The following is a 27,036-nucleotide window of genomic DNA, read 5'->3' as shown; positions in this document are numbered from 1 at the left end:
GTTCTAGCTTGACATTGCTGTCCTTCCTAGTTACCATCTGATCTGTCCTTCACATGTCAGACTGTTTTGAACACATCTGCATGTGGAAACTCTGCCTCTAATTCTTCATCAAATACTTCTTAGCACTGAAATCTTACATACACTTTTAATACACTCTATTGAAATTACTCCTTGGAAGATCACCATAAAATTCTCCAAATTCAAGTAGCTTCTTTATAGTTCTCTGTAGAGACAAGATGGGATAAAAGGTAGAACGTTTTTGATGTTAACTGTGAGCAGGCTAGATAACTAACTTTTATCTTCTAATGAGAGACAAGGGTACAATTTCTAGGTTCCATTAGGTCAGATGTGGATTCATCTTGTCCACTGCTGTAACACCAGGAGTTTATACAGTGCCTGGGAACGTGATGTAGATATGTCAATTTACAATACTTATTGTATATGGATGGCTCTTGAGAAAGTCTTCTCTTTTTTTTCCCCATTTCTTTATATTCACTGATGTGAATGAACAAGTGTGAGGGTGGTATAGAGAGAGGTGAAACAATTTTAAAGGACATGATTGGGCAGAAAGAGTAGAGAATATTGGTAAATAAATATTTATCATTTATATTTGTTATAGTAATATGAAGAATACAAGAAAGAATATACCAAAAATAATTATCTTTTACTTATTTTTTTATTTATTTGATTTATAAGATTTCCTCTTATTAATAAGTGCAAATAAATTAAGGGTAAGAAAGGATTATTTAGCAGTTAATACTTTATAATATCAGAAAGTATTTTGTGAAACAAAATAAAAGTATGGTGCTTAAAATGGTTAGACTGCATCATCAGGTACACAGGTTATCCAATTTAAATCAGTTATTATTTTCTTTTCCTTATTCACTATTATTCACTTATTATTCCTTATTTACTCATTCATTATTTTTATTATGTAGAAAATCTTTAGTGCTAATTGACTGCCTGCTTATCATATTGGTGTGGGAAATTGGAGGCATTCTAAATCTCCAGATGTAGTACCTATGACTAGTTTTAATGGAGACTGATGCATTTATCTGTTTTCAGTCAGTTGTAAGGGAATATGATGTCACACAAAATATTTCTTTCCAAAGCCATACCATAATTTTAGTTTTCTTGTGTTAGAACTTGTACTGTTGAGTAAAAGTAGTGCTTTATACACACACACAAAATATGCTTATTGGATTAATTAATTCATTCTCCTTCACTCACTTGAAATACATTTGGTGTACATTTGTCTTTGTGTACATATATGAGTGTCTCTATAGGACATATTACTGGGGGTAAACTTCTGGGTAAAAGAACAGGAGTATTTTTTTATATATAAGTGTCACACAGCCTTTTAAAGTTGATAGTCGCTAATAGATTATTAAAGTGCCTATGTGTCACTTATCTTCCGACATTGAACATTTTTCTTTTTGATATTTGCCAATGTGATGTGGGAAAAGTCACATTTTGATTTAAATTTAATTTCTTTGAAAACTCATTAGTTTAAGCATTTTTAAATATTAAAAATGGGTGGCCATGTGTATTTTGTCATAATTGCTGATTTATAATATTTATATTATAGTGTTATTGTCTATTTCATCTAAATACACACAAATAGATCCTATATATAGATATATATGTGTTTGTACATATGTATTTATTATGTTTTAGATCATAATGATTTAAGATATATCTTAAAGACCTAATAAATGTAAGGATATCTGAAGGGGACTTGTATAACAAATAAAGTGATACACTGAGTTTATGGATATCATATGCAATATATTTCATGTTTTTCCTAGGCATGATCTCACATTTGTAGAGATTTATTTGCAAGAGTATTATGAAGTTTCCAAGTTTAATAAAATAGAAATGTTTGTTGTATTATCCAGTCAGCCTAGACAGAACCTGTGTCAGGAAGCTCTCATGCAAACAGTGTATTTCTTAGTTACTCAAAACAGTATTTTCTCATGTAAGGTGTTAGCCACTACAATTATCTTCATATTCCAGTCATTGTGTTCTCATTCATATGTACAACATTAATTATGCACGTATGTATGTTTTTATATCCTAACTTGGAAATTTTCATACTCATAGAAAAAAACACATGCAAAAGTTTTTTTGTTTGTTTTTTTAAGGCTGAGTTTTGTTATTGAATTAGTTTATTAAATACACCAGGTATTTACTTGTTTACATAACTGAAGTCATAGCATTTTATCGTTTCTTAATAGCTAAAATCAATATACATACTCCTGCATCATAGTCCTATAAAACAAATGTATGCTTTCATTAACTAATGCACTTTTATTAATCAACTGTTGGGAACGTAGAGTCATACTGGTAATAATGTTCATGTAAAATAAATAGGGCATGTGATCTCTGAACTCAGACAGCTTGCTTGCAGTTTAGTTATAGAAGTGCAGCATGAATATGTTAACGAGCAGGGACCCTTTGCACTTGCAGTTCCTCCTGTCAAAATGTTTGCCCCAACAGGTCTTCCAGTGGCTGGCTTTTTAATATCATTCAGGCTTAGTTCAAATATTTCCTTCTAAGGGAAGTCCCAACTACCTAATCTAAATGATACTCACCCCTATTAATCAATCACTGTGTTTCTTGTTTGTTTATTGTAAACCACTTATCAGGAGCTGAAATCGTATTGATCACTAAGTTGCTTACTGATATATTCCTCTGTCCTTCCCAACCTCCACTCTCACCCCAAATGGAAGCTCCGAAGTAGAAGGATGATAAGTTCTTCCTAATGTCTCCTATTTTCTGTTTTATTTCCCCAGATTATGTGTCCTTTATAAGTTATGGAGAAAAATAATGTTTGCATATTTTTAAGCACTGTCCCATTTGGAATAAGCAGTTAATATGTTGCAGAAATTTGAGAATACATGTATTCATATTTTAATGGCTAAGAAATATTTCTGAATTAAGTTCACATTTGATTTTGAAATGTTTTCCACAAAATATTTTAAGAACTAGTTTTGAGATCTTGTCCCATACTTTGAAAATGTGTTTTTTTTTAAAAAACAGGTTTTTCCAATCTAAAAAAGGAATGGTTTTTACATTCACAAATAGTCTCATAATTGTTTAAAGTTAACACATCACTACTTAATAACAGATGTTTTACACATGGCTTGTTAAATGTTCTTTTATAGCCCAGATATATGATGGAGATTATTCTATGCTTGAAGAATGTTCAAAAAATTGACAGTTTCTTTTAAGGTAAAGAAACCTGTTACAACTTAGTTGAAAATTGCTGTTCCCTTGCTTTAGAAAAATGTGTATAATTGTATCGAGCTCTTGTATTCTTTGAGCATGAAAATTGTTATACCAGAGAGTACTTCATTCCCTCCAAAAAATTCTTTTCCTTCCTGCAGAATTGTGCTGGTAAATGGAAATCAAGGCGAGACCAGCAATTTCTAGATCATTTGTAAGAATCTGGGACATTCTGTCAATAGAGAGATGAATAGCTATAGAAAGGCCTCTTATAAGTTATACCTTAGTAATTTTTTTTGTAATTTCATATGAAAACTGAATAGAGTTTTCATTTTTTTAAATTATTGCTATTTTTTATTTAGGGAGATTATGTGGTATGTCATGGTTAATTTTATAAATATTTTATTTCTCATGTCTTTTATTGCTATAATATAAAAAATATTAATTATTTCTTAAGGTTGTGTTTGTGAAATTGATTTGGCTATAAGAGCTCCCATTTAACCTCCTCTTAAGTGGTAGACTTTTATGGAGTTTTCTTACTAAGAAAATAGCATTTTGAAATAAATATTTGTGATTTTAGAAGTCCCACATGCATAAAAAATGGTTTTGCTTACAGCAAAAAATGTTGAGTATTTATTTCTCTTGTAACAGGAATTTAGCTTTTGTGATTGAATTATTCCAATTTTTATATGACAATAAGTGTTCAACTATCTAAACTACAAAGAAAATGACTAAGTTTAGAATGAAATTTTTATATTATCATCACAGATCTTAACATGTGTCTTCTAAAATACCAATAAAAAGGATGAATGCATTTCTTTTACTGTCAATCTGTATTTATATAAATTCTTGCCTATAGAAATACATTTGGCAATGCTTACACAAAAGGAACATTTAGAATCAGTTAAATTGAAATAAATGCTGATAAGAGCAACACATTCAGGACAAACCTACATGTTTTCTGATTCCCAAGATCATAGTTTCATTATAGTAATTTTTTTATTATTATGTTGAATGCACATATAGACACATAGCAAATTTTAGAACACTATAGATTATATGTCTCCTTGCATTAAAAAATCTATATTCTTTTTAAACATAGGAGGCTATTTGTTCAAATAATTCCATGGTTAGAGACATATGTATGTATTTGAGAGAGTACTTCTCACATTCCCCAGACTTAAAAGGAACCGATCGCTCTTTCTCTGGGTTATCTTCTTTTTGAATTGAGCCATTATGAACTTATGCATGGAACATTTAAGTAAAAAATCAGAAAAACTTAGTGGGTTTTCTCTTAACTCTGCCAAATCTCATCTTCTCCTTGGTGCATTGGCAAGAAAATCAAAGTCTTAAGTTGAAAGAACCTAAAACAATCATCTAATTCTGTCCCTACTTAATGAGAAGACTGTTGAAATTGATTCTAAAATTATTGAAGATTTGGTTGTTATTTAGCTTGCAGCTGAGATTTGTAGAGGATTGATATGTGTATCAGTTCGCTATTACTGCATAACAATCTATTCCCAAACTCAGTGACTTAAAACAATAGCATTTATTATTGTTCATGAATATACTTATGTATCTTGTTAGGGCTAAGTTGTGCAGATAGTTCTGCTGATCTTAACTAAACTCTTTCATATGCTTGAGGTTGGCTGCCTGTAGAGTCGTCTAGGGGAAGCCTTGACTTTTACAAGTGAGATCTCCTCCCTGGTGGTTACTCTCGCGCTAGCTCCATCAGGCTAATTAGGAGTTGTTCAATTAGGAATGGCAAGTTTCCAAGATATGGAGCATAAGCATGCAGGGTCTTTTGAAGCCCTAGGTTCACACCTGATACATCATTTGCCACATTCTCTTGGACACATCAATTCACAACATTAGCTTAAATTAAAAGAATAGGGAAATAGACTCACTTTTATTTTATTTTTATTTTATTTTATTTTATTTTATTATTATTTTACTTTTTGATGAGAGAACTTCAGAGTCACATTGTGAAGGGTGTGGATACAGGAAGGGGTAAAGAAATGGACCCATTATGTCATCAGTCTATTACAGATCACTTATGGCCTCAGTTACATATATGTCTCAAAAGCAAAATAATGGTAACTTCTAACCCAGCACTGCCAGAAGTCTCATCCAGTGCCAGCATCATGTTCATTCAAGGGTTTCAGAAACTAGTAAGTTTTGAAATGCTCCAAGCAGTCACTGGTCCATAGTAATTCTAAAATTATGCTGGAAAAATATTACCAAGTTCCTCAATTCCAAAAATAAGGAATGTTCCTTGATTGGCTCTTGGTTCTTCTCCCTGGAGTAACTTTCTAATTCATTGTTTCCCATGACCTCTCTGCATTCTTTGCTCTGCCTTCTGTGATGTCTTTCCTAGTCTGTTGCTTTTCTTGGCTCTCGCTGAAGAAATGGTCCATTTTGCATGTATATAGTTTTCTTGGACTTATTCCTGCCCATAGAAAGTGAGAGGCCCAGAGGATGCTTTTCAGTTTTAACAATTTAAGCCACTTTTGGTACAGGTTGGTGGCTCTTTTACCTATGAAACTTACATAAAACTTTGTGGGCTTTCTCTGTCTGGTTATAGCCTAATCTGCTACAAAAGCCAAATCACGGTTGTTTTTGAGAAATATTGTTTTGAGAAATATTAAATATTTGGCCACTGCTATGTTTGGATTTGACATCCTTGAGACCACACCTTAAAGATTTTCAGAAGCTCCAATCCTCCTCTTTTCTTCCTCCACTGGACACCACTTAATTCTTTTAGAGCTCTCAGCAAAAGGTCTTACAGCCACAGCCTTGATTTGATTATAGTTTTTGATATATTAATATAGTATATCATATTACTTTGAAAATCTTTTGCCAACTAGGAAGACTAGTGATGAGAAACAATTTTTGTTTTCCAACTTAGCTTTCCTTGCCTTCTCTCTATACTTTCTAAGCTTGCCAAATGGATAAGGGCTTTTTTTGACTCTCTCCCTATCAATATACCTGACCATATGTAGTAAAATCAACAGACATTCTGAATGTATCACCTGAAAAACTATCTTGTCAAGGTCCATAAATTCATTAGTATATTATTTTGTTTTACATTTACTGTAAGAAACTATTTTACATTTGCTGCTACATAACACAGGTCACCATTTTTTCCAGGACAATTAGCTCATTGGTTTAGAACATATGTTAATTACTTGCATCCAGTTTTCTCACCAGTTGTCAATACTTCCCCAAGGATCAGGTTCTCCAACTTCTGTTCATGCCCCAAGCTCACCTGAGAGGTGTGAGATGTTGAATACAGATGGAATTTGGAATTCCTCAGGCAAATAGATGATATTGACTACTACAGCTGCTTGTCCTCCACAGCTGGTTCTTTGTCCCCTGGGCTTGCACCTAAATCACTCAGATGTCCTGCCTTAGTGTAATGGGCCATGATTATAGTGGCCCTGAAGTGGTCCAATGGCCTGTCTGTAGCCATAGTCCATGGAAATGTATTAAACACAAGTTTCTGAAAACATTTTGCTGGCATATATTAAATACTCAAGCAATGAAACGTAAACTGAGAAATCATTTTCTTTTCGCAAACTCTATAAAGAACACCCACACCAAGTTTAATGACAGTGGTGAAAAAAAAAAGCAAAGGATCTCATCAGAGTGAAAGTAAAGTGTTAGAGAACACTTAAATCTATGACTGAATGGAAGGAAGCTTAAAACATTTAAACTTTTAAACTTTAGAAAGGATGACTCCTTGTAATATTTTTGGACAGGGGAATATCATTATGAAATGAATGTGTAAAGATTAGCTTGGTAGTGGTAGTAGATTAAAGGGAAGTAGTAGATACAAAATTGTCAAACATGTGAGAAAGTTAGTTCACATAGAAATTAATCAAAGGTATAATTAAGTCATGATATCTCATTGATTTTTCATTTTTTCATTCATTCATTCATTCATTCATTCAACAAGTGTTTGTTGAATGAATAAACTGTTGGGCACCGTGCAGAAATGTGAGCTATAATGAATAGAATTAATACTGCTTTCAAAAATTTTTTAGGTTGCTTCAGATTCTGTGTCTCCCTCTGTCTCTGCTCCCCCACTAACACTCTGTCTCTCTCTCCTTCAAAAATAAATAAACATGAAAAAAAATTAAAAAAAATTTAGGCTATAAGAATAGACACTGTATAATAAATCTGTGAAATAAATCTTACACATAAAATATGAGAAGACATTCATAAGCCAGCATTGTAGGTCAAAGTAAAGTAGTATAAGTAGTTATTCTTAGGAAAACAGGATTTCTTTCTTCTTCTTTTCTTTTTTCTTTTATTTCTCTCTTTTTCTCTTTCCATTTTTCTTTCTTTCTTTCTTTCTTTCTTTCTTTCTTTCTTTCTTTCTTTCTTTTTCTTTCAAGTATAGTTGATATACAATGTTATATTAGTTTCAGGTGTACAACTTAGTGATTTGAAAGTTTATAAATTATACTATGTTCACCACAAGTGTAGCTACTGTCTCTTACATCGCTATTCCAGTATCATTGACTGTATTCCTTATGCTCTGCTTTTTATTCCCATGGTTTCCTCACTCCATAACTGGAGGCTTGGATCTTCCTCTCCCCTTTACCCATTTATCGCAATCCCCACCCTTCTTCCTCTGGCATCCATCATTTTGTTCTCTTTATGTATAGTTCTGAATCTGGCTTTTGTTTGTTTATTCATTTTTTTAAATTCCATTTATGAGTGGAATCATATGATATTTGTCTTTCTCAGTCTGTATTATTTAAATTAGTGTTAATACCCTCTAGGTCCATCCATGTTCTCTCAAGTGGCATGCCATCTCATCCTCTTTTATGGATGTGTAATATTTCCGTGTGTGTGTGTTTATACATCTCATTTTTAAAATTCAGTTTATCTATTGATTGACATTTAGGTTGCTTCCCTGTCTTGGCTATTGTAAATAATGCTGCAGTAAACATAGGGGTGCATATATCTTTTCAACTTAGTGTTTTGTTTTCCCTGGGTAAATACCCAATAGTGGAATTATTGGATCATATGGCATTTCTGTTTTTAATTTTTCGAGGAAACTCCATCCTGTTTTCCATGGTGGCTGTGCTAGTTTGCATTCCTACCAGCAGTGCACAAGGGTTCCTTTTTCTTTGCATCCTCACCAACACTTGTTATTTCTTGTCTCTTTTATTTTAGCCATTTTAACTTATGTGAGGTGATATCTCATTGTGGTTTTGATATGCATTTCCCTGATGATCAGTGATGTTGAGCATCCTATCATGTGTCCGTTGACTATCTGTATTTCTTCTTCGGAAAAATAGCTATTCAAGTCCTCTGCCTAGAGTTTAATCAGATTATTTGTGGGTTTTTTTGTTGTTGTTGTTGAGTTGTAAAAGTTCTTTATATATTTTGGATAGTAACCCCTTATGAAGGAATGCCTGACTGGCTTAGCCAGTAGAGCATGCAACTCTTAATCTCAGGGCCATGGGTTTTAAGCCCCACATTGGGCATGGGGCCTAGTTAATATTAAAAACAAAAACAAACAAACAAAAACACCCTTATAAGGTATATGATTTGCAAATATCTTCTCCCATTCAGTAGGTTGCCTTTTTGTTTTATTGATCATTTTCTTTGCTGTGAAAACCTTTTTAATTTTGATCTAGTCCCAAGATTTTAGTTTGCCTATGTTTCCTTTGCCTTTGGAGTCAGACCTAGAAAAATGTTACAATGGCCAATATCAAAGAAATTACTGCCTGTGCTCTCTTCCAGGATTTTTTATGGTTTTAGGTGTCACAATTAGGTCTTTAATCCTTTTTGAGTTTATTTTGTGTATGGTGTTAAAAAGTAGTCCCATTTCATTCTTTTGCATGTAGCTGTCCAGTCTTCCCAGCCCCATTTATTAAAGAGCCAGTCGTTTTCCCATCGTATATTCTTGCCTCCTTTGTCATATATTAATTGGTCAATTAATATAAGCATGAGGGTTTTGTTTGTCTGTTTGTTTGTTTTCTGGACTCTATTTTTTTCCAACTAGATCTCTTTGTCCAGTTTTGTCTCACCCAGTTATTACAGCTTTATAAGATATCTGGAAATCTAGAACTGTGATACCTGCAGCTTTTTCTTTCTAGGATTGCTTTAGCTATTTGGGGTCTTTTGTGGTTCCACACAAATTTTAGGATTACTTGTTCTAGTCCTGTGAAAAATGCTGTTGCTGCTTTGATAAAGATTGCATTGACTTTGTAGATTGCTTTGGGTAGTATGGGCATTTTAACAATATTAATTCTTCTAATCCATGAGCATGGAATAGCTTTCCATTTGTTTGTGTTGTCTTCAGTTTGTTTTATTGGTGTTTCATAGTTTTCAGAGTAGAGATCTTTCACCCTCCTGGTTCAGTTTATTCCTAGGTATTTTATTCTTTTTGGTGCACAAATGGGATTGTTTTCATAATTTCTCGTTCTGCTACTTCATTATTAGTGTATAGAAACTACCAATTTCTGGGTATTAATTTTGTATCCTGCAACTTTATTGAATTCATTTAATACTTCTGGCAGGTTTTTTATGGAGTCATTAGGGTTATCTATGTATAATATCATGTTGTTTGCAAATAGTGACAGTTTAACTTATTTTTTACCAATATGGATCCCTCTTCTTTTCTTCTTTTTTTTTTTTTTTTTTTTTTTGGTCTGGTTGCAATGCCTCAGACTTCCAGTATTATGTTGAATAAAAGTGGTGACAGTGGACATCCCTGTCTTATCCTAATCTTAGAGGAAAAGCTGTGTTTTTCATCATTGAATATGACGTTAGCTGTGGTTTTTCATATATGGCCCTTATGTTGAGGTATATTTTCTTTAAACCCAGTTTGTTGAGAGTTGTTATCATGAACAAATGTTAAATTCTGTCAAATGCTTTTTCTGTATCTATTTAGATGGCCATATGATTTTCATCCTTTGTTTTGTTGATATGTTGTATCATGTTGATTTGCAAATATTGGACCATCCTTGCATCCCTGGAATAAATCCGACTTGATCATGGTAAATGATCCTTTTACTGTATTGTTGAATGTGATTTGCTAGTATTTTGTTGAGGGTTTTTGAGTCTGTGTTCATAAGGATATTGACCTATAGCTTTCTTTTTTCAGTGTATGTCTTGTTTTGGTATCAGGGTAATGCTGGCCTAGTACAATGTTTCTGGAATCTTTTCTCCCTCTTATATTTTGTGGAGTAGTTTTCTTTAAAAGTTTGTAAAATCACCTGTGAGTCCATCTGGTCCTACAGTGTTAGTTTTTGGTAGTTTTTTATTACAGATTCAATTTTTTACCTGTAATCAGTCTGTTAAGATTTTCTGTTTCTTCCTGATTCAGTTTTGGAAGATTGTATGTTTTTAGAAATGTACTTATTTCCTCTAGGTTGCTCAATATTGTTGCATATATTTTTTTAGTAATACTCTCTTACAATCCTTTGTACTTCTGTGGTGTTACTTCCTTTTTATTTCTGAGTTTATTTATTTTATTCATTGAGTTTTTCATGATGAATCTGGCTCAGAGTTTATCAATTTTGTTTATCTTTGCAAAGAATCAGCTCTTGGTTTCATGTGATGCTAGATTTTTTATACATCTAAGTGTAAAATATATACCCTATGCATGTAAGATTTTATATTCCCTTTCTCTATTCTCTAATTTTCTCATCTTTGTTTTTCTCTTCCTTCTTTCTGTACTCTTCTTTCTTGGTTCACTGTTACTTTTTATTTTATATTCACCTTTTTTTCTTTTTTATTATTCTGTTCTTTTTGTTTCTTTTTTTTCTCATCAGTTTTATGACCTCTTCCTTCCAGTTTCCTATTCTCCTTCCTCCCCCCTTTTCTCATGCTTTCCACCTACCTAAGTGTTCTCCTTATATTTTTTAACATAATGATTATATCTTACTTTGTGTTCATTTTAAATTGATGAAATATGTAATAGGTATTAGTACAATTATAAACTGACTGGAAAAAAGTAAAATTGTTGAAGATGTTTTCACACATGAAAAATGCATGCTAATTAAGCTGGTATGAATCTTTATTTCCAGGAAAAAATAAGATTCATAATAGATATTTGGATGAATATTGAGAATCTTAATATGCTATTTGGATTTGAAAGTTCTCATTCCAAGTTCCCTGGAATAAATAAAAGTAACCAAATTAATAAATCATAATAAAATATGCACTTCCTACTACTATGCAAAAACCTTAATAGGCAAGATTATTCAAGTCTGTTCAGCAAATCTGAGCTCTTACTCTATGTGAGAAACTAGGCTAGGGAAAGGAATATATTATTGGATCTGAGCTCTTACTCTATGTGAGAAACTAGGCTAGGGAAAGGAATATATTATTGGATATCATGGCAAAGTGCCTTCCTCTTTCTTCTTTTGATTGAGTTCAGAGAAGGGATAAGTTAGCTCTGAATAAGGTAATGAAGAATACCAGTGGAAGAAGTAGATTGGATGTGTTTTTGCCAGAAAGAAGAAACCTGAAGGGAATGATAGAAGAACAAAAGAGGAAAATAAATATAGATATTATTTGAGAAGTCCAAATTACATAGCATGAAGAAGCAATGGTTGCATTTAGGGGCAGTGAGTAGAAGATAAATTAGACTGTTCACCTAACATTCATTAACCCTCTACTACTAGTTGGGCACTGTGCTGGATATAGAGTGATATAGAAATGAAGAAAAGTGAGCACTTCTCTGAAAGGATTTTATAGACTAGTAGGAGAGACAATTGTGCAAATAAACTCATCTAACCAAATATAGAAACAGACGAAGGTAAGGCATAATGAAAGAACTGGCCTTTTCTTTCTTGGTTAGGAAAGTTAGAGAATGACCATTTTGCTGGCAGTTGTTAACATAGATGAGGAAATAACATTTTGAGCACTTACTCTATTACAAGACACTCTGCTAGACTCTGGATATATGATGTCCTTTAGTCCTTACATAACTCTTTTCATTCTTACAGATTAGGAAAGTGAGGCTCATAGTAGTTGTGACTTGTCGCATAGTAAGTAGAAGAGACAGGATTTGAATCCAGATCCATTTGATCTTTAAGATAGTACTATTACTGTTATTATATTTCAGGAGTCTGTGCTTGATTTGACAGTTATTAAAAGATAGTATGGCAGTCATGCTTAAAACAAATGGGGATATACACTCATTTTGAAAAGGGGTAATACTCTGGGGAATAAATAATAACGAGGCTCTCTATTAGGTAGATTGGAAGGAAAGGTTGTAGATAGGTATAAATATGGAGAAAGAATCTGAGGAGAGACAATTCAGAGAAAAAACTAAAGAAGTTTTGTTTTGAACCTATGATATTGAAAATATGGAAACTAATGAAGTCAGAGAAGAGCTAGGGAAGAATGGATTTCTCCATTCCTTCTATTACTTATTTGTTCATAACCTCATCATTCCTTGGCAGGAATATGAAAATAACTTGTTGTTCATTCTTTATACTGCCACCGGAATTGAGTTGCTAAAGAATTACCTGGATAGTAAGCATGGATGACACACCATTATCCATTATACAATGATGTGTAAAGTCCTTATCCCAGAACATAAATGTTTTAGTCTCTGTCACTCTGTGCTGCATTTTATATGAATTCCCAGTGCTGTGTTATAATTTACTAAATTTCTTTTGAGTACATCCTGTCTAGAATCTACGCCATCAATGATATTTTCATTTCAAAGGCAAAATTTTATATTTCCAAAATTTCTATTTGGTTCTTTTATTATCCTCTCATTTTTCTTTTATATTTACTTCTATTTGATTCATACATTTTTATTTTCTTTTTAAGTGATGGTATCCACTCTTTTTTTATTATTTTATTTTATTTTATTTTATTTTATCTCATTGTAAGTTTATAAACATAGTAGCCTTAAGGAAGTTTTTCAGATTATTGTTTTCACTTTGTAATAAATTCAGTTCTAATTACTAGAGGTCTTAATGTGACTTTTTCTTTGTCTGTTTTTAGAAATTTTATGTATTTGTGCATCTTGAGTGATTGTTGTGTTCATTTGCTTTTCTCTTGATGACCTCTCCCTGTCTCATCTAGCAACTCCATGGTTGCCTCAATATAGATCTCAATGTGCTTTATCTAGAATAATGTCTTAGATCAATGGATCTTGGAGTAATCTCATAGTAATATTGTGTTGATGTATCTGTGGGAATCACCATGAGGGATGGCTTGACCCATGTCTTAGATTCAAATATGTATTGTCTTCCTCTTGATTCTCTTTGTCATAGAGCTTTATATAAGTCTCTATATGTTAGCACATTAATGTTTTCCTAGCCCCTTCCATGTGAAATGTAGTGCCATCCATCCAGCCCATGATTTTAAGCAGGGAGTCTTATTCCAGCCCCCTATTTAAGGTGGGACACTTGGTCTCAATTACACCAAAATAGTTCATTCTAGACTATGTATGCTTTCTTTGGAACCTGGAGACCATCAGGCCTGTTGCTTCAGTTCTGCTTGCTACTGTGTTTTTATTTCTTTTCTTATCCATTGAGCTATCTCAGTTATGTGTGTGTGTGTGTGTGTGTGTGTGTGTGTGTGTGTGTAATATGGGTGTGTGTGTGTGTGTGTGTGTATGTAATATGGCTATATGTTTTAAAAATGAAGATGAGCTTCCAATCAAAATTTTACAATATCATTTTATTAAAAATTCTTAAAGCAGTAGTTAAAGTTACTTTTAATTCAGACTAGATTTCCATGCCCCCCCCCACCCCACTTTTCTTCAAGCTACTGTCTGTCAGGTACCTGTTACTCTAACTCTTCTGAAGACTTGAGATATTCCGTGAATATATCTGAATATATCATGTAATTTATTTTTTTTCTTTTTCTTCTTGGGAGAGAGAGAGAGAGAATAGGGGAAAAGGGCAGGGGGGAGCGAGGCAAGGGAAAGAGAATCTTAAGCAGGCTCCATGCTCAGTCTGGACCCCAATGTGGGGCTTGATCTCATGACCCTAGGATCATGACCTGAGATGAAATCAAGAGTTGGACACTCAACCACCTGAGCCACCCAGGTGCCCCACATCATGTACTTTTTTTGCTCCATGCCTTTGGTTCCATGCCTTCCACCTGAATACACACTTTCATTCTGTCAAAGTCATTATTCTTTAAGACCCAATTCAAAAGCCATTTTTCATGAAATACTTAATTGCCTTGATTCTCCCCAATATGAAGTTATTCTTTCCTTTATGCTTGTGAAGCATTTTGTACTTTTTTTTATCATATTGTATACACCCATTGGTTGGGTGTTTAAATATCTGATGCCCAACAATATGATAATTGTGTGAAATTATCGGTCACATTCTGTTCATCTATGACCTTGGTGTTTAGTATGGTTTTTGTCACATGGTAGTTACTTAGAAAATCCCTGATAAATAAACACATTGTTACTACTGAAACAAATGAATTAGTCATTTCATTAAAAAAAATTTTTAATGTACAGAAATCACTTGCATTCTTATACACTAATAATGAAGCAACAGAAAGACAAATAAAGAAACTGATCCCCTTCACAATTTCACCAAGAAGCATAAAATACCTAGGAATAAACCTAACCAAAGATGTAAAAGATCTGTATGCTGAAAACTATAAAAAGCTTATGAAGGAAATTGAAGAAGATATAAAGAAATGGAAAAAAATTCCATGCTCATGGATTGGAAGAATAAATATTGTTAAAATGTCAATACTACCCAAAGCTATCTACACATTCAATGCAATCTCAATCAAAATTGCACCAGCATTCTTCTCGAAGCTAGAACAAGCCATCCTAAAATTCATATGGAAACACAAAAGGCCCCAAATAGCCAAAGTAATTTTGAAGAAGAAGACCAAAGTGGGAGGCGTCACAATCCCAGACTTTAGACTCTACTACAAAGCTGTAATCATCAACACAGTATGGTGTTGGCACAAAAACAGACACATAGACCAATGGAATAGAATAGAAACCCCAGAACTAGACCCACAAAAGTATGGCCAACTCATCTTTGACAAAGCAGGAAAGAATATCCAATGGATAAAAGACAGTCTCTTTAACAAATGGTGCTGGGAGAACTGGACAGCAACATGCAGAAGGATGACACTAGACCACTTTCTTACACCATTCACAAAAACAAACTCCAAATGGATAAAGGACCTGAATGTGAGACAGGAAACCCTCAAAACCCTAGAGGAGAAAGCAGGAAAAAACCTCTTTGACCTCAGCCGCAGCAATTCGTTACTTAACACATCCCCAAAGGCAAGGGAATTAAAAGCAAAAATGAACTATTGGGACTTCATGAAGATAAAAACCTTCTGCACTACAAAGGAAACAATCAACAAAACTAAAAGGCAACTACAAAGGAAACAATCAACAAAACTAAAAGGCAACCAACAGAATGGGAAAAGATATTTGCAAATGACATATCGGACAAAGGGCTAGTATCCAAAATCTATAAAGAGCTCACCAAACTCCACACCCGAACAACTAATAATCCATTGAAGAAATGGGCAGAAAACATGAATAGACACTTCTCTAAAGATGACATCCGGATGGCCAACAGGCACATGAAAAGATGCTCAACATCACTCCTCATCAGCGAAATACAAATCAAAACCACACTCATATCAACTCATGCCAGTCCAAGTGGCTAAAATGAACAAATGAGACTATAGATGCTGGTGAGGATGTGGAGAAACAGGAACCCTCTTGCACTCCTGGTGGGAATGCAAACTGGTGCAGCCACTCTGGAAAACAGTGTGGAGGTTCCTCAAAAAATTAAAAATAGACCTACCCTATGACCCAGCAATAGCACTGCTAGGAATTTACCCAAGGGATACAGGAGTACTGATGCATAGGGGCACTTGTACCCCAATGTTTATAGCAGCACTCTCAACAATAGCCAAATTATGGAAAGAGCCTAAATGTCCATCAACTGATGAATGGATAAAGAAATTGTGGTTTGTATACACAATGGAATGCTATGTGGCAATGAGAAAGAATGAAATATGGCCTTTTGTAGCAATGTGGATGGAACTGGAGAGTGTTACGCTATGTGAAATGTCATACAGAGAAAGACAGATACCATATGGTTTCACTCTTATGTGGATCCTGAGAAACTTAACAGAAGACCATGGGGGAGGGGGAAAAAAAGAGGTTAGAGAAGGAGAGAGCCAAAGCATAAGAGACTCTTAAAAACTGAGAACAAACTGAGGGTTGATGGGGGGTGGGAGGGAGGGGAGGAAGGGTGATGGGTATTGAGGAGGGCACCTGTTGGGATGAGCACTGGGTGTTGTATGGAAACCAATTTGACAATAAATTTCATATTAATTTTTTTTAACGTTTATTCATTTTTGAAAGAGAATGCGAGCAGGGGAGGGGCAGAGAATGAGAGAGACACAGAATCTGAAGCAGGCTCCAGGCTCTGAGCTGTCAGCACAGAGCCCAGCACAGGGCTCAAACTCACGAGCCGTGAGATCATGACCTGAGCTGAAGTTGGACGCTTAATGGAGCCACCCAGGTGCCCCAGTCATTTCTTTTCTTAGTATCATCTCAGTTTAGCATTGTGAGCTTACCACCAATTTATATATGTAAAAGATTGTGGAAGGTGGCAAGACAGTATAAAATTTTGTGTCTTACAAGTATTAATCTAAAACAGAACATTTTAAAAAATTAGTATGTAGTGGTTTCTACATAGTATTAAAAACATAATTCATTACTTATCTTCTAAATATACCAAGGTTAGTTTGGATAAATGCAAATTTCTACTCTGACATTACTTGATGGCTAGAGGGAAAGAAAATATCAGACAATTATAAGGTTAAGAAGAAGCCATATGGATAAATTTGTTAGATTACTTAAGAGTTAATAAGTATAACATTAGAAGCCAAATGGGCATTGAAGATTCAAAAGCCAGGATTGTAGCAATTTTAAGAAGCATAGACTAGAATAGGTTTGTGTCTGTGGGATTTAGTAATGCTGGTTTATAGGTAGGGTAGTAAGTAAACATAACATAATCCATACGACTTAGCTCCAGGGAGGCATGCTACACATTTGTGGGGTAGGTATGGACACTAGCAGACAGAATAAGTGAATAAGTGTGTTTTGAATAGCTACTTGTGTTTCAACACTTTATGTATTTCTAATGATTCTAAAATAAGTATTATCTCATTTCTCAAATGGAAAATGTTAGACAAAGAAAGATTAGATGGCTTATCCAATCCCCATAACCTCCTAGTGGCAGTGACAGGATATAAATCCCTATTTTCTGGCCCCACTCAGTTTTCTTTTGATTATTTTGTGGTACATTTTCTAGAAAAGAAGCTTGATGTTTCCTTTGCTGGGTGCTAAAATGGCATTATGTAGATAGAAATAAATGGAAATTTCTTATTGTAGCATAGGTAGAGGAGATCAGTTCCTTATACCTAAAAATGGAATTAAATAGCTTTTTTAAGGACTTAATCCAAAATTAAGTCAGACTGCCAAGAAATACAGAGTGGAGAAAAGTGATCCTCATCACTTAATGTAGCTGAACATTTTGGACCTGAACACAGTTGTCAGATACTTTACCATTTTTATTGCTGTGGATTGGATTTTTTTTCAAATTCTTCATTTTCCTTTTAAAGTAACAATTTCCACACTGCTAATGAAATCTTAGGAGAGGTATCACTGTAAGTTTCAAACTATGTTCCGTTTGTTGAAATATTTTTTCTCATTCAAAAGAAAATGTTCAGAGTTTAAAATTTTGGTGATTCTTCTTTAAAAAAAATTTTAATGTTTATTCATTTTTGAGAGACGGAGAGAGAGAGAGAGAGACAGAGCACCAGGAGGGAAGGAGCAGAGAGAGAGGGAGACACAGAATCTGAAGCAGGCTCTAGGCTCTGACCTGTCTGCACAGAGCCCAAAGCCATGGGCTTTAGCCCACAAGCCTTGAGATCATGACTTGAGCTAAAGTCGAATGCTTAACCAACTGAGCCACCCAGGTTCCCCCAAATTTTGGTGATTCTTTATCGAACTTCCCCCCAACTGAAAACTGAATGTGGTCCTTGTTATTGTTTTTTGAAAGATTTTTACTGTCATAATATCTTAACATTTGAGAAACATATGAAGAGAACATCAGATCATTGTCTTTTTGTACTAGAAGTCACCTAATTGCATACCCATTCCTGAAAGATAAGAAAACTGAGACTAAATCAGGTTAATGCTTTGATCAGAGTTGTATAATTTGTCAGTAACAGAATAGGACCCAGAAAGCACCCTTTGCTCAGTGCTTTTTCAATGTAGAAAGGCAGTTATGAATTAGATTCTTGAATGTGTTTTCCTCTGAGAGTTTATTTTTAAGTATATTTGCTTCATGACTGAATCACTGTGTGATGGGAGATGTCTATAAATGATATAATCAGGGACAGGTGTTCCTTTTACTTGGACAGTGTGCATTATGGGAATTTAGTAGTGCAGACAAAAAAATGTTGAGGTCCAAACTTCCTTCATTTGATAAGGGTATGTGGAAAATGATGATCATTTTTCCCCCTAAAGAGATTACAGAATTTATATCCCTGTGGAATCCACAGTGAAACTTTGAAAATACTATAAATATTTCTTTTGGAAGCAGATGTATGTAATATGCTTGTTTTTCAAATTAGCTGATCATAAATACTTTATATACTGTATTTAGTACTGAATTATAGCTCTCTAAATTACTTTTAAATATATGAAAAGAGGAAAGTCTTAACAAGGCAAAAATATTTCTGTTTGTAGTAATGGGAAGTAAATTACCTTGTAAAAATTTTAATTTTCCCAAGGTAAGAATAATACAAACCCTCAAAATTCAAGCTTGTGCATAGTCCTCTTTTTATTATTATTATTACTCATTTATTTATTCAGCTGACATTTGTTGAGCAGCTGGTATGGCTAGCTGCTGGAAGTACTGGACTAAATCAGCAGTCTCTCTGCCCTTGTCAGACACCCTCCCCCTCACTCTCCTGCTCCAGACACCAGGATCTTCCTTCAAACCCTCCAACCTGCTGAGCCTCCTGCCATCTCATGGCATTTGCACATCTGTTTCCTCTGCTTCCTCCTTTTCTCTTCTCAATCTAGTTGATTTCTACTCATCCTCGAGATGGCAGGAAGAACTTCCAGGATCCCTTAATCCCATTGCTTTATGCTATCACAATTCATCTTTGTTTGCAGAGAAATGTTTGTTTGTTTGTTTGTTTGTTTAACTCCAAGCTACAGAAAGGAAGTATCTGTGTCTGTTTTAGTAGCCATTATTTTCCCATGGCCTTGCAACTAACAGGCACTCAAACAATATTTGTTGAATGAATGAATGTCCTCCTGAGACCTATCAGCTATTTGTGGATGCAGTTAATTAAAAAAAAATAATTATATAAAAATGTGAAAAATGTGGGGATATGAAGAAGTAAATTAATAACCTTTAAGAAGTGAGGAGGTAATTGAGGAAGGCTTCTCAAGAGGAAATGATACCTGTGTTATATCCTGGAGGATACCCAGGAATTTGTCAGATGAGGTGTATGAGTGAGGAATTATGCATTTTGTATTAAGGGAAAAAGCAAAAACAAAGGCAGGAAAATGGAAAGAATATAATATGTTTAACTAAAAATACTGCTTTTGTATTAGCATTACCAAAATCAATATTGTACTGTCACCTTATATATAGAACTTTAACAACACCTCTTCAACAAAAAAAGATTTATGCACCCACTATGCTGGGAGAATAGATTAATATCTGCCTAGCTTGCAAACCAATTTCTTCTCAGTGGATTTGTTCTGAGAAGTTCACCTTAAAAAAATGGCAAGATGGGAAGAGGTGGGACATTTCACAGCTTGAATGAAAATGTGGTACATAAGAAAAATGTATTCTCCAAACTTACTTTTAAACAAGTTTCTCTTTCTCTTTCTGTATACTTAAAGTTCAAAACTTAGGTGTCTCATCATATGAAATTCATGTATTGGAAGAATATCCATTTTAGGTGTGGGAAATAAAGGAGTCAAAAAGAAGTATACCTCTATCACAGAGTTTCCCTTGACAAAGGGAGATTCATTTGCCTCCCTGACTACTCCCACCATCCTAGGTTCTAATGCGTCTTTTCATTGTTGACAAATTAGGTTTGCCTACACTGACTACCCAAATGTGGAATTGGTTACTGAAGCAGTCTCATCAAAACTGTTATTGATGAAGTAAAGAAGAGATCACTTGGAGAAATGAAATAATGAATACCAAGTCATTGCTAAGTGTAACTCATCATGCTATGTATCTGTAGACATGCTTGCCTCTGTGGTGTGGCTGCTAATTTCATTATAAACCTATGGATGCACTAGCACTTATATCTTACATATTTTATTCCTCATGATCTCTCCTGGTTATACTTTTTTTTTTCAAAATTATACCACTTCACTTCTGTATTCTACAAGCTCCCTTGAATTGGCTTGGAAGATATTTTTCATTTATTGAGCAGCTACTATGAGCATGACATTGTTGTTGGTGCTCTTCATAATTATCTCATTTAATTTTCACAGGAACCACGTGGTAATTATTATTTTACAATTTCACCATAAAACTGTGCTTCCCAGTAGCTACTGAAAAACAGTGCTCATTTATTCCATTGTATTCTCCATTGTTCGTAGATAATCATACATACAATTTACAATGATTTACGTTATTGAGCACTTATTAGGCAGGCACTAAATGTTTTACATATGTTAATTTTTTAAAATCATCCCTATAATGGTATGATGTCTAGCCTATAATTAGCAAGATATAGGAAAAAGTTGGGGGCACAAAGAATTTAAATAATTGTTCTGGGATCACAAAGCTAATAAGGATAGAGCTGGGTTTAAATCCAGAATCCATCACACTACATTTTCTTTTATGGTGTTTTGTGATAAGTACTTAATGGATTGTATATGGGTAAAAGAAGAGAGATCAGTTAAGAGATGATCTGTTTGCGACTGAGATGAATCCAGAAGTAGTTGAGCAGTGAGCTCTATGCCACTTTCAGTAGATAGTAGTAAATACTTCTAGTCTTTCACATATCTTCCTCAAGTTCTATATTTCTTGGCCTGCCCATAAGAGACACAGACACACGCGCGCGCGCGCACACACACACACACACACACACACACACACACACAGTCTGAAGAAAAAAAATCCACTTATTGTATTTTTAGCGTTATATTGGTGTTGAAGCTAGAGGAGTGAACAGATGGGGGTACCTCTAAACTTGGGGCAAGTCTGGGTATCTCTCACCTCTCCATTACCATACCTTCGCATCATGAGAATGTATATTCATGAGTCTGACTTCTTCACTGTGAGCTTCTTGAAGGCAGAGCCCATGTCTTGTTCATATTGGTATCTTTACCATCTACCTAAATACCTAGCAAATAACAAATGCACTGTACGTATTTGTTGATTGAGGAAGTAGGGAAGGAAGGAAAGAACAAAAGAACGAAGGAAATAATATGTTAAGATTCCACAGACCATGAACACATTTAAGTTCTATTACCTTCACTGGAATTCTTCATTCAGCTTTCTTAAATTTAATCGTGCATGTAACATACTATGACAGCATTGTCAGTGTTATAATGAGAAGCATAGTCAATGGAATTTTCCATTTTTACAAAAATCTATATTATTTGCCCCTAGCTTTTTTATTTTCCTATTTTTACAGTTTAAATTGTATCAAGCTGTAGGCAGCTAATTTTGATGACTCTGTTCAAGGTATTATTTCTCAATTTGTGTCCTTTAGCTTGTAAGCTAATTTTTTTTAGAATAATTTTTTGTAAGAATGTTCTGATAATGATCAGGCCATTTTCACATTAGTTCCTTTACCAAGCAGTGCCATTGCCTGAAATTTTGGTCCACCTTAAGATATGAATTAAATTGTGAAGATTAAGCATTTATATTCTTATCTGTTTTTCTCCCATATTCATTAATTTCCTGAAAGTTCTGCATATTCTTCATGTGCAATGTCAGCATCAACTCTTAGGCATAAACTCCTAAGGACTGGAATAATGTCTAAGTTATTTCAGAGAGAACCTCATAGGAAGTAATAGTGGTCTGCACAGCAACTTTAATGGGGACATTTTGGCCTTTACTTTTTTTTTTTTTTGCTGCAGTATATAATGTTCCAAATGTTGCATAGTGACATAATTATTTTGGGCTTGGTCATGATTATAGATGTCAAATATGTTTTTATTTTATCTATTATGACTTCTATTTGTGATATTATAGAATGTTTCTAATTGCTTTTATTTTGTCTGTCTGATATTTCTGTTGGAAAGACTGATCTTCCTAATTCCTTGATGGGTAATTTACATATAAGAAAATGCTTTGTAAAGATATCAGGATCTGCAAGTGTTATTGCTGAGTACTTTGTGAAGTAAATGAGGAGTTTTGTTAGATTGTTTTTTAAGGCAACCATTTATGGAATATATAGCATAATAATGCTATAACATGCATGGCTTTTATCTGTTATATCAGAAAATCTTTCTGAGGTTCTCTGGGGCTACTGGCTATCATTACAAGGAGAACTACTAGAGAAATGAAATGATGATGCCTACAGGCTGGGCTTTGGAGAAAGTCAGACCTGGATAAGAGTCCTGAATCTGGATTTCACAAACTGTGAGGCAAGCTCTGACATTATCATATGCTATTAAGATTTTAGAATGAAATAGAAGAGAAAACTGTCAATCACAGACCCTTAGGGTATTTTTATTAACTTCTTAATGATCACCAGGATCACAGAAATAGGAAATAAAATATTTCAAACCTAAAACAGAGAAGGGAATTGTGTACCTTATTGTCTTTATCTTTAAAGTGAGAATTACAACAGTACCTATCCCATCAGGTTCTTGTAAAGATATAGTGAGTTAATATTTATATCTGCCTCATCGAATGAATATGAAGATTAAATGAGATAATACTTTTAAAACATGGCATAGCGCTAGCATATAGTACTAGTTTTAAATAAATATTTACTCAATAAATTAAACAAAATATAAACATTTTCCATTATATGTGTATGTTATTTACATAAGTGTGAAGAAAAATTATTAAAAGATATATTTTTTCCAAACATTAACATCAGTAACTGGAGTTATTACTAAAATTCTAGCTGCCTTTTTTATCCAGTTTCAAATTAATCTATTTCCAAGAAAACCAACAGCAAAGACAAAGGAACACAACCATTTCTCACTGAAAGAGGAAATAGAAGAGACACCAGGAAAGTGAACCAGCTGTTTCATTCCAATGTGATAATTGCTGTGATAAAGGAACCCACAGGGTGCTTTGGGAGATTGGAATGGCAAGAACCAGGGAGCTCCATGAGAAACACCTAAACTGAATTCTGAAGCAGGCTTCAAGTGTGGCTTTTGAGGCAGAGAACATACTGGAATGCTTAGAGGCTGAAAAATGACTTGTGCTCATAGAAACAGAGGGCTCTAGAGTAGGACAAGTGGTATAGCTGGAACTGTAGGAATGAATCAGGTAGGAGCCAAGGCTTAAAGGTCATTTTGTCAAAAATTCTCCTGTAAGCAGGAGAATGTCATGATCTTTAAAAAAAATTGTGCTGAATACATTCTTCTTTTACTTAGGATAATCAACATAGATTCCAATTAGGAATGAATATTTAAATTTAAATTTAATTTAAATTAATTGTGTGCAGGCAGGTGTTTATTTTTTGAAAGGGGGAAGTGACATCCTTTTTATGGAGGAAAACTTTTAGATAAATTGTGTAGGTTGCACTCATGAAACATAATAGTTCCAACAGGAAGAAAATCCAGATCTGGCTATTGCTCTCCAAATCTGTTCTTTCAGCACCTGAAATATAGTCGCTGTTGCACTTAGAAAGAAAAAAAAAACCTAGACAAATCTCTTTTACATGAACTAAGTCTAGTTTATTTTTAACCGTCTTCAAGTAAACTTCAGTAAATCCTCCCCTTCACCAGCACAGAACTTAGAACATAGTGGTTTTTTCATAACTTTAAGTTGAATTATTCCTACTGTGCTATAATACCTAGATAGCTAACATGTGGATAAATTTGTTTCTGAATTCTATTATTGGTGAATGATATAGTATTATTTTAAGGCCAAATAGTTTCTTCCACTGTTGTTTTAACTTAATGAGTCCCTTCAGTACTTGTGCTATCACTCACTGTTTATTTGAGGAGACCTAACCCTTTGTTCTGTTAGCTTTTGTGAACCACCAGCTACTCAGAAGTATATTCCATTGTTAAAACTCTTTTTAAAAACTCTTGACTGAATCTTTCAGAAGACTTTTGGAGTTTTCAGGGAAAGGAAAAGAGACTATGGCAGCATCATTGGTTAGTTTTTCCTTGGTCAATTCAAATGACCAAAGTAAAAAAATTAAAATTACACAGGATATTGTGATTTTAGTTGCCAGTGTCAAAGTATGTTAAATTTTAAATTACATGTTATACTTGCTCATTACAAAAAAAAGAACTCAAGCCATATAACATTGTATAAAGTTAAATCTAAAATACTAGCCCACTGCCCTTAAGTAGGTTTACATATTTACAGATATTATTTTTTCATAGTTAATGTGTCACGTAAATCCAGGAATTGTATCATAATAAATAGCCTATTGTATTTGTTGATTAAACTATTTGACTTTTTTTCTATTTTATGTCTTTATTATTAGAAACCAAATAACAGTCTGTTAGTATTACTATTATTGTTATGTTATTTCTGAAATTGCCTTCACATAAGTCACAAAATATACAGCTTTTTCAGTTTTGAAACTTACTGATAAGTTGACTTTTAGGGCATCTATGACTAATATATATCACTTTTTTGTTACCTTCATATAGAGGCTTCATTGACATTAAGTTAAACATACAACAGGTGGTTCAAAATTTGAGAAGATAATTTGCACAGCATATGGATATGCTATAAAAAATTATGTCTTTTTTCTAAGAAGCCTGGAAAGATCCTCAATATAAATCAAAGAGTTTATGACACTACTGGGGATATAGTCCAGGTGAAATAAGATTATTGAGTAGTAGGAAAGCTATAATAAAAACTGTCAGTACCGTCACCCAGTTCCCTCTAAGGTCTGTAAAGGATCAAAAGTATATTGAGCATCATCTAACAGCTGCCTAGAATGTGAGGGGAACCACAATTGTGATGAGCAACAGTATGCTGGGTTGGAAAAAATACACATAACTTGTAGTTAAGTTGAAAATGGTAGGTAGGATTATAAAATGTATTGTGAGGCTTGATTTTTTGAAAATGGCTACCTGCTAACTAAACATGTAACTGATTTTATTATGGGTATATATATTCACATGTATATAAACTTATTCAAATTAAAATGGCATATAAATACAGGTATTTTATTAATTATAAATAGTTACCTAGGGAAAGACCATATTTGTACATAGATAGCATATAGGAAAGTGCTACCCTTCCATGGAGGGTAAGAAGTTCTTTATTGCTACCTTACCATGTGGCAGCAATTGAGAAGAGGAAGGGAGTGCTTTTGGCCTTGGGCTCAGAAGAAGGAAATGTGCAACTGTCTTTTGTCATCCTGAATCCGCTTTCATCAGACACCAGCTGCCTCTACCATGCTGCCTAAGTCCATTCCCAGTGAGGTCAAAGTCATATACCTGAGGTACAGTGGTGGGGAAGTCAGTGCCAGGTCTGCCCTTGCCCCAAAGATCTGCTCCATGGTCTGTCTCCAAAAAAGGTTAGTGATGACATTGCCAAGGCAACTGGTGATTTGGAGGATCTGAGGATTACAGTGAAACTGAACATTTAGAACAGAAAGGACCAGATTGAGGTGGTACCTTCTGCCTCTGTCCTGAATTTCAAAGCCATCGAGGAACCGCCAAGAGACAGAAAGAAGCAGAAAAACATTAAGCACAGTGGAAATATCACTTTTGATGATATTGTCAACATTGCCCCACAGATGCAGCACCAGTCTTTAGCCAGAATACTCTCCGGAACCATTAAAGAGATCCTGTGGGCTGCAAGGTTGATGGCAGCCACCCTCACGACATCATAGATGATGTCATTAGTGGTGCTGTGGAATGCCCAGCTACGTAAGAACCACAATGGAAAATATTTCAATAAAGGATCATTTGACAGCCAAAAAAAAAAAAAAGGAAGGGAGAAATATGCCTAACATAGGCATGAAAATATGGAGGTACTAGGAGATGATCTGTGGAGCAGGAATAAAGAAAAGCCTCTTTTATCACATATATTCTCAAATTTACAATTTGCATTCCTCAGATAAATGCTTGGCTATACATCCATAATAAAGATAAGTTACACTTTTAGTAAGGATATAGGTATTTTCAAAAGCACAAACTTCACAGTATATTGTGTAGTCCAACCTGTCATCTTAGAATTTAACTAATTTTTAAGAGGAGATTATTTTTTACCTCATACTATTAGCATGGAGCAACAAACCAAAGCCGTAAGAAGAAAGGATTCAGTATAAATAGCCTTGGATCACTGATGAGATTGACATGTGTTTTAGGGATTTGATTCCTGAAGAAGTGCAGTGAATAACGAGTTTTCCATAAACATGTATGAGCAACTCCGTATGGGCCAATTGCCAGCGTAGATACTGAGAACCAAAGATGAATTATAGTCTCTGCCCTGGATGAATCTGTAGTCTTTTTGTTTTATTTTGTCTCGTTTTTGGATTGCATTAGGTAGAAGTTTCTTTTCCCCTCATTCCTTTCATTCATTCTCTCACTCCACATTATTGGTACTTAAAATGTATATGATCCATGGTAGCTGCTGTGTGTCTTACAGAGAACAA

At 34.2% G+C, this 27,036-nt stretch overlaps 1 protein-coding gene and 1 pseudogene across 2 annotated transcripts in view; both read left to right on the top strand.

Annotated features, from left to right (window-relative positions):
• Nucleotides 1-27,036, top strand: part of DPYD (dihydropyrimidine dehydrogenase) — an 854,343-nt gene that overhangs the window by 163,201 nt on the left and 664,106 nt on the right. The window lies entirely within an intron of this gene.
• LOC128311936 (60S ribosomal protein L12-like) lies at nucleotides 15,589-26,370 on the top strand (annotated as a pseudogene).

The sequence above is a fragment of the Acinonyx jubatus genome, chromosome C1 (assembly GCF_027475565.1).
Source record: "Acinonyx jubatus isolate Ajub_Pintada_27869175 chromosome C1, VMU_Ajub_asm_v1.0, whole genome shotgun sequence".
NCBI lineage: Eukaryota > Metazoa > Chordata > Mammalia > Carnivora > Felidae > Acinonyx > Acinonyx jubatus.
Note: the sequence above shows the minus strand (reverse complement) of the source record. Positions and strands in the feature narration are given on the sequence as shown.